This window comes from Dama dama, chromosome 14 (assembly GCF_033118175.1).
Source record: "Dama dama isolate Ldn47 chromosome 14, ASM3311817v1, whole genome shotgun sequence".
Lineage (NCBI taxonomy): Eukaryota > Metazoa > Chordata > Mammalia > Artiodactyla > Cervidae > Dama > Dama dama.
In genome coordinates, this window is record NC_083694.1 from 53756140 (window position 1) to 53766472 (window position 10333).

Genomic DNA, 10333 nt, shown 5'->3' on the forward strand with positions numbered 1-10333 from the left:
TTCTTTTCTGAAACAGGTTGTTAAATTCCCATATGAAAAGTACTCTCCCTGTCCCAGGAGGAAGGAAGATACTCTTACGACCTGAAATGGAGAATTGAGTTCTGAGAAACCTGCACATGCAAGCCTTGTCAAACTAATTCTTAACTTCCTAGTTACTTCTTCACCACATACTAACCCTACCCAAACCCCTCTGTCTTGTCAATACTTCACAAATTTATTGTTTCTTTGTCTAAAAGGTATAAAAGCTTCTTACTCTGATCACTTACTCAGGTCTTCATTTTCTTGTGACAGCTCCCATGTACCTGTAAACATCCGCTAAAATGTGTATGCTTTTCTCCCGTTAATGTGTCTTAGTTTAAATTTTAGACCCAGCCAGGGACCCTAAAAGAATTAAAGAAAGCCCTTTTCTCCCCTGCAATGGACTAAGGGGAAATGGATTTCTGCAGTGGGGTTTTTCAGGGCTTCTGATTCCCTTAGATTACCTGTCCATAAGGTTACCTGAAATAATAACCTGAGTAAACGTCCTAGTGTTGTTACTTCATTCATTTAGGAAACATTTCTGACTACTATACCCCAGGCATATTGTAGGGATATGGCCGTAAATATAACAAAGATCCTGCCCTCTTGGAACTTACCTCCAGTAAGGGAACTTGATCCACCCCACTAAATTATCAACAACCAAGAAAACTCCACACACATAAAATGTCAGGTGAATAAAGTCAAGTAAGAAGAAAAGGGAGTCCCTGGAAGTGGACAAGGAGTTGATCTTTAGAGTCAGTGTGGGCTTAGAAAGCTGGCACTGAGGGGAGACCCAGAAGAATTGAGGACTGACTTCAAATGAGCAGTCTACAGCTGGCCTGCCCTGGTTCAGAATGGTTCAGATTTGGCCACTCTGCCAGGGGAGGGATTCTCAGAGGTGATGTTGGTCTCCATCAGAGTCAACTGAAGGACTTCTGGACCCTACTGAATACACCATCTTGTTTTCCTGCTCCAGCTGGTGGGGAAGTTGTAAAGGGGGAACCTCACACTTCGGTGAACCCAAATCCTCTCATCCCTTTCTGTCCCCTCTTGAGATACACTAAGAGCAAGCACATCAGTGATACAGGAAGGTCCAGAGAAAAGTGGGGCTATTGGAGGAATGACTGCCCTGATTGACAGGAGCATCTCTATTGTTTTAACCTGGCTTGGTACCTCCAAATGCCATTACCTACCAATGCAGCTCCAACCAAGCTATATGAGAGAAGAAAAATTCAGTGGGCCATCTGAGGGGAAGCCTGTCAACAGTTCAGAAGCAAGAAAGTTGGATCTGATCTAAGGTTTCCACCAGCAAAAATGTTCTGTTAACACTTCAGAATTGCTACTCTTCCACCTAATTATGCATTCTCCCCATCCCCATTCCACTGCCAGGACTCACAGTTACAGTCAAAAGGAAGCTTTATGTTATATTTTAAGTGTAACTGTAGGTGGTATTTAGCCTTTCCCTTTCTCTTATTGCTTTATTTCTTCCTTCTCTTTCTTTCCTTCTTCTTTTTTTTTTTTTTGAATTTACTCTGACTTACGAAGAATAGATCAGTTTTCTGAAACTCTGAGTCAACACGTATGCTGCTGCTGTTGCTTCAGTCATGTGTGACTGTGCGACCCCACAGACGGCAGCCCACCGGGCTCCCCCGTCCCTGGGATTCTTCAGGCAAGAATACTGGAGTGAGTTGCCATTTCCTTCTCCAAGGAATGAAAGTGAAAAGTGAAAGTGAAGTCCTTCAGTCGGGTCCGACTCTTAGCGACCCCATGAACTGCAGCCCACCAGGCTCCTCCATCCAGGGGATTTTCCAGGCAAGAGTACTGGAGTGGGGTGCCATTCCTTCTCCACAACACGTATATCAATATCAAAGTAGAAACATTGGTAATAAAAAGGAGAGAGTGGCAAAAGAAAAAGCAGGAGACAGGAAAGGAGAAAAGTTACTATAACAAAGAAAAGACTACAAGCAGAGCAGTAACGGATAGCTTAATGATGCTCCTCAGTTTCACCAACCCCTCCAGACACCCGCAGCCTCAAACTCTTGTATTAGTGTGCTTGGGCTGCCAGAACAAGGGACCACAGGCTGGGCAACTTAAACAACAGAAATTTATTGCTTCACATTTCTGCAAACTAGAAGTCTGAGATCAAGGTGTCAACACGGCTGGCTTCTCCTGAGTCCTTCCTCTTGTGCTTGTATGTGATTGCTACCTCCTCCCTGAATCTCCACATGGTCTTCTCTGTGTGTACATGAGTGCTTGGTTGGTCAGTTGTGTCTGACTCTTTGCGACCCCATGGACTGTTACCCTCCAGGCTCCTTGGTCCATGGGATTTCCCAGGCAAGAATACTAGAGTGGGTTGCCATTTTCTTCTCCAGGGGATCTTCCCGATCCAGGGATCGAAACCATGTCTCCTCTATCTCCTGCATTGCAGGCAGATTCTTTACTCTCTGAGCCATCAGTTTGCCTGTATCCAAATTCCCTCTTCTCATCAGTATACCAGTCACAGCATTAGGCCCCACTTTAATGACTTGGTGCATGCGACTCCATGGACTGTATCCTACCAGGCTCCTCTGTCCATGGGGATTCTCCAGGCAAGAATCCTGGAGTGGGTTGCCATGCCCTTCTCCAGGGGATCTTCCCCACTCAGGGATCAAATCCAGGTCTCCTGCATCTGATCCATCGCAGGAAGATTCTTTACCACTGAGCGACTGGGGAAAATTTCATTTCACCTTAATTACCTCCTTAAAGACCCAATTTCCAAATAGAGTCATATTCTGAGGTTCTAGATATTGGAACTTCAATGATGGATTTTGGAAGAACACAACTCAGCCTGTCCCAGCCCTGAAGCTTCAGGATCTCTGGACTTCTGTTTGCTTTGCATTCTTCCTTCCTCCTTTCTGGGATATTTATTCTGGAATGGAGGGGTAAGGAAGAGGGTGCTCAGAGCCAATGCCACCAGGAGGCTAGCTACACCACAGTGGTGGCCATGGCATGGATGTCCTGTCAGCTCCTCCCACTCAGAACTGGCCCCAACAAGCAGGGACCACACAGCCCCACCTTTGTTCCAGTGAGCAGAGCAGCAGCCCAAGACTCCTGGAACAAGGGACTAAAATTTCACTCTAACAATAGATGAGCAAGATGGGTTTCCTTGTGATGAACCACTAGGAAAATGAATTTCTTCTTCTCTAGGGGGTAGTCATAAGTCCACAAACAGAAGTCAAGCTTCTAACCATCCCTGCTCCCTTCATCCATACCCCTATCTGTCCCTGCTCCCCAGATCTGAACATTCTGGAAAAGAACCTCCATCCCCTAGTCCTCAGAAGAGAAGACAAGTTCTTAGTTCCATCAGCTATCACTAGCCATGTCCTCCAGACTTCTAAGAAGTTCTCAGGTCTCATCCTAAGACCCCCATCCTCGCGACTAGAACTTTTGCCTGAATCTCCCCATGGGGGTAAAGTTGGGAACACTAAGGAAGCTTCAAGCTCACAGCTCAGGGAAGCAATTGGGTATCATCCCAAAGACAGAACTGGTTCCTCATTTTCCTTCCTCAGACTCAGCCAGCATCGTGGGGAAGCCAGACTTGAGCAACAGCGCTGAGCCTGGAGGACACAGTTACACACCTGGGGGACACAGTTACACAAGGGCATTCTCCTCAGACATGGAAGGCTCGCCCTGGGCTAGAGCGCCTGGCGCTGTGCTGATAAGTTGGATTCTGACACAGAGCTGTTAAAGGATGGCAGCGCTTTTGGCAGGGCTTTAACGATTATGCAGAAATGGGCCCTCAGGCTTCCCATCTCACCAACGATGCAAGCGGAAGCTCCAGATATTGGCTGAGCCCTGAGTCCCTGCTGTGCCCTCCTCCCAACCGGACCCCACTTCCACTTCTCAAGAATCCAGGAGAAATGGGCTGTTCACAGGCGTGTCAAGTGTCCCTCAGGGCCCATCAGACAAAACTGTTGAACAAACAGTTATTATTTCAGAAAGAAGAGCACCATCTCTCAGGGTCTTAGCAGTGTTCCAAAAGAGAGGCAGTCAAAAGGAGTATTTCCAGCACTTTGGGGTCTAGGCTCAAAGAATTTAAGGTGGATACTTGAAGGGAATGACTTAGACAAAATTAGGCAGGGTTCCTGACGTAATAAAATTTAGTGGACATAATAAAAATAGGGCCTTGCTGTGAATCTTGGTAGGCACACTCTTGTTTGATAAGCAAGTTCTTTATTTAGGTGAACAAATTATTAGTATAATAAAAGAGCTGTTTGTGCGCACAAGAAAACCATTGCTGCATAAATTGGGCTTCCCTGGTGGTTCAGTGGTAAAGAATCCGCCTGCAAATGCAGGAGACACAGAAGACACGAGTTCGATCCCCGGGTCAGGAAGATCCCTTGACATAGGAAATGGCAATACACTTCAGTATTCTTGCCTGGAAAATTCCATGGACAGAGGAGCCTGGCAGGATACAGTCTATGGGGTCACAAAGAGCCAGACATGACTGAGCACGCACACGCGCCGTATAAACTGGTTTGCAGTGAGATTGTGGTCATGCGTGTCTCAATTCTTAGTCCTCCCTCATGGCCATTCTCCAGTCTAAGGTGGGAAATAAACCATTACCCTCTAAGGTTGTGATCAACCCAGATCTACAGTGCTGTTTAAGGTGACACGATCGTGTCAAATTCTGACTGTAGCTATTTCTACCTCTGTAAGAATCAGGTTTTCCTGTTTCTGGTAGGCAGAATAATGGCTTTTCAAAGCATGGCCATACCCTAGTTCCTGGAACCTGTATGTTATATCACGAGGCAAGGGAAACTGCAACTATAGTTAAGGTTACTGATATCAAAGTAGGAAGATTATCAGGGATTATGTAGTGGGCCTGGTCTAATCACAAGAGCCCTAAAAAGCTAAAAACTCTCTCCAGCTGAAAGCAGAAGAGATGCAGCAGCAGGCGAAGTGAGAAAGATTACAAATGTGAGAAGGGTTTGACATGCCTATGCTGGCTCTGAGATGTAGGGCCCCATGTGCAAGGACCAAAGAGAGGCCCATAGGAGTTCAGGGTAGTCTCTAGGGACAGTTAGAAAGAAAACAGGACCTTCTGGTTTATAGCTATAAGGAATTAGATTTTGGCAACAACTTGAATGTTATTAGAAGCAGATTCTTCCCAAAGCCTCACAATAAGAGTCCAGACAGCCAATACCTTGATTTCAGTCTTCTGAAAACTGAGCAGGAGAACCAATCAGAGCAGCCCAGGCTTCTGACCTACACAATAGTGACATGATAAAGTTGTGTAGTTTTGACCCACTGAATGAGTGGCGATTTGTTACGGTGGTGGTGCTAGAAAACTGATACACTGCTTTTTGCTGGCTGGTCATCTGTTGGGTCTTTTGATGGACTGACAAGTGCATACCAGTATTTGAGCGCTGCAGCAAGACTAGTGCAAAGAAAGGAATTATGATCAGCGTTTGCAGTCCATTACTAAGTGAGGAGCCAAGTATGTCCAACAGAAAACATTCCATCCCGAAAGGAACAGCTTACAAAACCATGTGTTAGTTAAATTATCTACTTTCCTATTTTTTATGCTTGTTTCCCAAATCTCTAGAAATTTAAACACAACATTTTTGGCCCACAATAGTCCATGTTTCACCTTGAAAGGCCAATATTATATCTGGGCTTCTCCGTTGTGAATTACCATCAGTCCAAACTTACAGCCTTCTTGGGTCAGGACTTCTATGTCCTTAGAAGATTATCCAGCTTCCTCAACAATGAATGAATAAATTTCCAGAATTTGAGGGCCTTTATTTAAGACATAAAATAAGGAGGCTGGAAGAAAAAAAGGAAATAGTTCAGAATTTTCCTTAATGATTAAGATTTGGGCTATCAAATCAAGGCTCAGTTTTTTGAGCTATCTAAATATCTCTTTTTCCAAGAAGGAAAATGGATGGGCAGATGCAAATTCTGGGTGATATCGGAGACTATTGGAAGGCAGGCAACAGTTTTTCAGGATAACAAATCCCCATCTGGTTTGTGAGTTGTAGGCTTTTTGCTCACAAATCCAATCCTAGCTATTGGGAGCCTCCCAATGATCAGAAATCAGCCAAAATATCCCTATGAAATTATTGAATCTTGTTTTGGCAGTACTTGACAAGAGTGATTTGGCATGAGCCAGTGAGATTTATAGAAAAGAGATCATTAGGTTGATTTGAAACAGAAAAGCAAGAAACTGGGCTTAAGTCATGAGCCTTTCTGGAAGGGTCTAGAAATGTAAGGCAGCTCCCAAATGCTTATGGTACCCGGGCCCATATGTTTCATGGTCCGTTTCCAATGTCTGTTTCTGGGAACATTCAGTTACATAGGCCAGTTCCCATAGAAAGTTCCCAGGTCTTGTTTCCATGGAAATAGGAAATTTCATTCCAAGGTATGACATGACAGCATGTCTTAGATTTTTAGCTCTTTGGCCATTTTTGATGTTTCCCATCTAAAACATCAAAAAATGATTGAGGAAACAAAGTGATTCATTACAAAGGGCTGGTGCTGAAGAAAGATGGATGGTAACCAAAGAAAAATGAGTATAAAGTCAACTGTTGGTTTTATTGTGTACTTTGGCCAAATCTTGAGCCAGATATTAGACTATAAAATGCAAAGAGCAGTATGAAGACAGGGGCCTATGACCATCACAGTTAAGGGTTAACAAGTAACTGTGAGCAGATTTTTAAATTAGTTAAGAGGAAAGAATAAGGTGCTATGAAAAAAAAAAGAATAAGAAATACAAATTAAAACCTGATCACGTGTGGCTCTAGAAATCTAGATTTTGCTCTGTGGATGTTAGGTAGAAGTTTGCAGGAACACTGTATGCTGCTGTCTACTTGATCCAAGTATTGGTTGATGTTGTCTCCTCCTTTTTGAAGATTGTCAGAACCCTCAGTGTAAAGCCCCCAGGTGGGGCAGTCTTCCACTGATCTTTATTCGAGAGAGATAAATCCAGGGGTCAACCCTTCAGAGTTTTGCTGCTGTTCTAGTTATTTCCTGGTAGTTTTTTTTTCTCCCCCAGAAAACCATGTTAGCATGATATATCTTTCTTCATCCATTTACTTTTCTTTAAATATTTATTCATTTGGCTGCTTTGTGTCTCAGTTGCAGTTCAAAGGTGTCTCCATTGCTATATGCGGGCTTAGTTGCCCCGCAGCATGTAGGATCTTAGTTCCCCAACCAGGATTCAAACTCGCGTCCCCTGCATTGGAAGGTAGGTTCTTAACCACTTAACCACCAGGGAAGTCCCTTCATCTGTTTACCTTTAATCTATAAATGTCATTATATATAAAGTGGATTTCTCATACACAATATGTAGTGGGATCTTGCTTTTTGATACACTCTAACAATTTCTGATTTTCAGTTGTGCATTTAGACCACTGATATTCAAAATGATTATTACTATAACTACCATGTTTTTACCATTTTCTACTTGTTGCCCTTGTTGAATTTTTTTCTTTGTATTTTTGTCTTCCACTTTCTATCTGCCTTTCATGGTTTTAATTGAGCATTTGATATAATACTACTTTCTCTCCTCTCTTAGCATATCTAGTAGAGAAATGATCTGGTTTCCTCAACAAATAAATAACATAATAAAAATGCAAGTGGGAGAGATGTTACAGTTTTAAAGAGGTATCAACCAAATGTAATGTATGAACCTTGATTGGATTCTGAAACAAACAGAAAAGAAAATTTTTTAGGTAACTAGGGATATTTGAACACAGTCTGGGCACTAGTTATATTATTGGATTATCGTTAATTTTGTTAGTTGGGATAATGACTTTGGTGTTTGATTATGTTAAAAAATGACAAGAGGACGGGTAGATAGATGAAACCAGCTTGGTAAATGTTAGCAAGCTAGGTAATGAACACATAGGATTTCCTTATAGTTTTTTTCTACTTTGTTTTGTGCCAAATTTTCCATTATAAAGATTTTTTTAAGCTGATAAAAGTGATCTTATAAGATGTGGAGCATTTATACAAAGGAATATTACTTGGCCATTAAAAAGAATGAAATAATGCCATTTGCAGCAACATGAATGAACCTAGAGATTGTCACACTAAGTAAAGTCAGAGAAAGACAAATATCATATGATGTAATTTATATGCAGAACCTAAAAAAAAAATGGCACAAATAAACTTATTTACAAAACAGAAACAAATTCATAGACTTAGAAAACAAACTTACCAGGAGGGAAGTATCGGGGGGAGCAATAGATTGGGAGTTTGGGATTGACATGTACACACTGCTATATTTAACATAAATAACAAACCAGGACCTATTGTATAGCACAGGGAAGGCTGCTCAATATTCTGTAATAACCTAAATGGGAAAAGAATTTGAAAAAGAGAATAAACATATGCATATGTAATTTTTAAAGTAGTCTTTGTATTTGAAAAAGTCAGCACTTTCATAGAAATGATCCAAATAAGTAATTCACAACTCTTTGCTACCACATGGACGGTAATCCGCCAAGCTCCTCTGTCCATGGAATTCTCCAGGCAGGATTACTAGAGTGGGTGGCCATTCCATTCTCCAGGGAATCTTCCTGACCCAGGAAACCCAGGTCTCCTGCCTTATAGACAGATTCTTTACCATTTGGGCCACCAGGGAAACCCCACATTAGGTGACAGAATGCTAAAAACCTATCTCCAATTCATCAGCGTGGTGTGATTCCTTTGCTTATATCTTATTGATGTTGTACACATTTCTGCTGTTTTGTGGAACAGAAGAAACCAAGACAAAACTGTAAAGCAATTATCCTCCAATTAAACATAAATAATTTTTTGAACAATGAAAGAAGAAGAAAAAAAAAGAAATAAAACCAAAATAAGGAACCATAAAACATGGCTTCCAATATTAACTGGAATACTCACTTTAACCTTCCTGGACCTCAAATGATTCCTGCTCCATGAAGCAGAATAATGACTTCCCACTTATTTAAATTAAATAGGCATTTTAAAACCTATAACATTAAATAAGATAATTCACATTAAAACTATCTAAAATATGTAATGCTACATAAATGGATGGGATTGTTATTTTTGTGGTTATTTTCATCATTATTCAAATGTACTTAGTTATAGGAGAGCAAAGGTGAATAGAGAAGGATATTTCCTATGAAGGTAAGACTGTGTAATGGACCTGAATGCTTGATAGAGAGATGAAATAGACCAGAATGAGGTGGATTCTCCATACCTGGCTTGAAAGATCTAGATACATGGCCAGGAAGGTGGGGCCTCTTAGATCAAGACAGCTTTTTATTCATTCATTCATTCACTCATTCAACAGACACATATCAGGTACTTGCTACTACATGCCAGACACTGTTCTGGATGCTGAGGGCCAGCCGTCTAAGAAGATGGTCATAACAGAATGTGGGATTACAGGAGCATGGAATAGAGACACCCAATGCAGCCTTGGAATGGGAAGGAGAGTTCACGGGTAGGCTTCTTGGAGCTGTGTTGGTCAAACAGAAAGAGGGGGAAAGAATGTTTCAGCGGAGGGATAGCATGACCAAAGACATGGAAGATGTGCTTTAGGAAACCTGAGTGGCCGCAGTGGTGGTTTTCTGCCAGAGGCAGGAAGATGTGAAATTGAAGAGCTGCAACGGGACAAGATGGCAGAGGCAAGAAGCCAGGCCTGGGGAGTGTGATCCTGAAGCCAAAAGATCTATGGACCCAGGGACCAGACTGCAGTGGCAACTAGGAGGCCCCTGGGAATTGGAAGAGGTAGGGAGGGAGCTGTGGGCTTTTTCTTGCATTCTGGCTCAGTTCTGCTTACAGGGCCTTCAAAGTGGTGCACCTAACTTTAGGCTGAGGAAGCCAAGGGCACTTTTCAGGTGTGAGCAAGCCACTGGGTTGAGGGTGGTATAAACAACAGCTAACTTTAATCAGAGACGCCACAGAGGAATGTGTGGTGCTGAGTGCGTGTTAATTAGGGCCTCCCAGGTGATCAAACAGAAGTACCACTTCCAGCTCAGTTAAGAAAAATGTTAATTAAAAAAAAGCAAATACAATAAAGTTCAGATGACTCTATGCTGCCTCTTCAAGTCAAAACTCCATCTGTTCTTTGTTTTGGGGGTGGTGAGTGAAGATACCCCTCTCGTCTATGCAGCTGCAGACCAAATGGTATCCTTTGACATTTGGGTCCGTTAGATGTGCCCTGGAGATGCCGCCAGCCTTCATCTCCCAGCTCCTGTCTCACTCCCATAGCACTCCTCCTGGCTTCCTGATCCAGGGGTGAAACTCAGTGTTGCTGCTCTCCCAGTGAAGGAGATAGATGTAGAGTATGTAGATA